The sequence below is a fragment of the Molothrus ater genome, unplaced genomic scaffold (assembly GCF_012460135.2).
Source record: "Molothrus ater isolate BHLD 08-10-18 breed brown headed cowbird unplaced genomic scaffold, BPBGC_Mater_1.1 matUn_MA511, whole genome shotgun sequence".
Classification (NCBI taxonomy): domain Eukaryota; kingdom Metazoa; phylum Chordata; class Aves; order Passeriformes; family Icteridae; genus Molothrus; species Molothrus ater.
The window spans coordinates 150,026-153,027 of NW_023416847.1; the positions used below are offsets into that span (position 1 = coordinate 150,026).

Here is a 3,002-nt window from a genome sequence, read left to right on the forward strand (position 1 = left end):
TTTGCCGGGCAGGGCAGTTCCGACCCATCTGCACATCTTCGCGTACTTTGCGTCGTCCGCCTCCCTCGGCCCGACGTCGTCACGGATCTTTCCCCCGAGGAGCTCGCCTTCACGTCCGGAGCTACGGCCACGGTCACCCGGCAGTCGGCTTCTTTCTCTAGGCTCGCCGAGCCTCTCGAGCATCCTCTTAACTGCTTTGGCACTAACTTCTTTTGACGAGTTACATTTCACCATCACGTGCCATCGTCATAGGGCTTCCTTTCCTTTGGCATCATCAGCCTCTGGCTCATCTTGCACTAGGAATCTCGGGTCCCTAAGGGGACAGTGCCAGGCAGTTGTCACTCGTCTCTGTGGTATGTCATCTGTGTCTATGTTATGTTGTCCATGTCTGTGTTATGTAGTCTGTGTCCATTGTCTTACGCGTCACAGGCCTTTGTTATGTCTCGATGCTTTATCGGCACTATTCTGTGCCATGTAGGCCATATTCTACTCACGTTCCTTTCCGGATATCCCTTATTCCGGCATCTTTACATTTTTACTCTTTGAGACAGGAATGTCTCAAAGGGACAAGATGTTCTCATCCGTCTTCCTTCCCACTACTGGCTTTGGTAGTGCCTTTTTTTCCACGCCATTCTCTTGGACTTCCCGAGGGAGCGTCTTACACCCTCCTCACGTGACTGCAGGAGTTCGATAGGTTCCATCCTCCCGAGGGGTATAGGGCTCAAGAATTAATCTTCCAGAGAGCTATCTCAAGTCCTGGCTTGTACTGTATGTACTTACATTGTTTGTGCCTATGCTGGCTTATACTGTATGTACTTATACTGTATGTACTTACATTGCGTTTACCTATGTTGGCTTACACTGTATGTACTTACATTGTGTGTACCTATGCTGGCTTATATTGTATGGACGTACACTCCATGTACACTTGCACTGTATGCGTCTGCTTTTATTGTGTGTACTCATGTTGTACCACTTACGCTCAGAGCTGCCCTGCCCTGGCACATAGTCACAGTTAGGTAGCAGAGTTATAAAAACTTTACTGTTCATCTGTCTTTAGTGGGGTTTAGGGTAGAAAATTTATCGGTCAGAGCGGGGACAAGTCCTAGCTGTCAGCCACTCGTTGACCGCTTCCTGTTGTCTCACAGGTCCCCGAGGCTGCTGATTTCCCCAGAATCTACCATTTGATGTTGAGGAGCGGCAGCCAGAAGAAGCGTGGAAGCACGTTCTTCAGCGTCTCGAGTAAGAGCCACAGGGAACGTTTAAATGGGAGGAGTGCGTGAGCGTGTGGGAGAGCACGTGTCTGTCTGTCAGCGTCTGCTCGTCTCTGCGTGTGTGAGCGCATGCTGTGACTGGATTTAACGTTGTGTGTGTGACTTGCTTTTCAGGTTTTTCAACTCATTTGTAAATTTAGAGTAAAAAATCCCCAGCCGGGTTTACCCCCCCCAACCCCAACCCCCCCCCCCCGGCTGTTTTTTTTTTTTTCTTTTTTTTTTTCCCCCGGCTGGGTTTTTTTCCCCGGTCCCGGTCGGTCAGCGAGGCGACGTTCATCGCCAAAGTTTGGGCACAGACCCTCCAGGGACCGGGTATTTCTTCAGGCAGGAGGAATTTTTGGAGCCTCTAGGGAACCACGTTCCCGAGGAGCAATGATTGCTGGGGTGTAATTTAGCAGTTGTGATCAGAGGGATGGTGAGTTTGCGTGTCATTTGAAGGGGGTGTTAATGGTAGATGAGTGCTGTTTTTCTGTGCTTTTGTTGTTTTGGGTGTCCTGTAACAATAAATCCACAAGTAATGAAAATAGAAAAAGGTTATCATCTTGTGTTAATGTGTGTGTTGTGTTGTATTGCTCTGTATTGCAGTGTGAGCACAGGGTGAACTCTCTCCTCCTTGCTGTGACACCTGGGCTGGCAGGGATGACACAGTGACCTCGGCCAGCCCATGCTGCCTGTGCCATCACCTGGCACTGACGTGTTTGATGAAAATCCTTTCGCTGGGATTTTTCTCCTGAGAAGCCTCAGAACAGAAATGGAACCAATAACAATCTGGTGGCTGTGGAGTGTGGGCTGGAGATGGTTTAGCAACAGGGGCATCTTGGGTTGGTCTCCTGTGCATTGTTTCTACTTGATGACCAATCATGGTCCAGCGGTGTCGGGGCTGTGATCAGTCCCAGGTTTTTATTATTCATTCCTTTCCAGCTTTCTGATGTCTCCTTGCTCTTTTAGTGTAGTTCTAATATCTCATTTTCTTTTAATATAATAGAGATCATAAAATAATATTTCAGCCTTCTGAAAGGGGGAGTCAAGATTCTCATCTCCTCCCTTGTCCTGGAGGACCCTCAAACACCACCACAATCAGCGGCCGAGCGGGTTTGTGCGAGCCCCTCAGGAACCCTCAGCCAGTCCCGAGTTGGCAGACACCAGGGGGCAGCCCCGACACGGCTGAGAGCGGGGAGACACTGTCTGTGCCCCGAGGGTACTGAGGGCACCTGGGCTGGGGGGAGACACTCTCTGTGTGTGCCCCGAGGGTGCTGAGGGCACCTGGGCTGGGGGCAGACACTCTCTGTGCCCCGAGGGTACTGAGGGCACCTGGGCTGGGGGGAGACACTCTGTGTGTGCCCCGAGGGTGCTGAGGGCACCTGGGCTGGGGGGAGACACTCTCTGTGTGTGCCCCGAGGGTACTGAGGGCACCTGGGCTGGTCGCCTTTGCAGCACAAGAGACACCAGAGACAGCGGTAGATGATAAAGGGCCGACTCTTAGCAGGGGTTAATCCAAGGTTTTATTAGGAGTCCCATAGGAGCTCCTGCACCTCAGGGGGCTCCTGCCGAGAGCCCTGGGAGATGTGCCAAGGTTACATTTTAAGGGAGGTGGAAACCAACAGATAACATCCTACCAACCATTAAGTGACCCTAAGGGATGGATGCTAGGGGATAGACGTATAGGACAGCGTATGGGGCAAGGCCTGGGGGGCTGACCCCTGGCCTCTGGCTGATCACTCGACAACT

The 3,002-nt window shown here is 51.5% G+C and overlaps 1 long non-coding RNA gene across 1 annotated transcript; it reads left to right on the forward strand.

Moving 5' to 3' along the window:
* Positions 1–385: 385 nt before the first annotated feature.
* Positions 386–2,291, forward strand: LOC129047146 (uncharacterized). Its single transcript, XR_008509141.1, has 2 exons — positions 386–1,242; positions 1,860–2,291. It is a non-coding gene; the product is annotated as an uncharacterized LOC129047146 (long non-coding RNA).
* Positions 2,292–3,002: the final 711 nt, after the last annotated feature.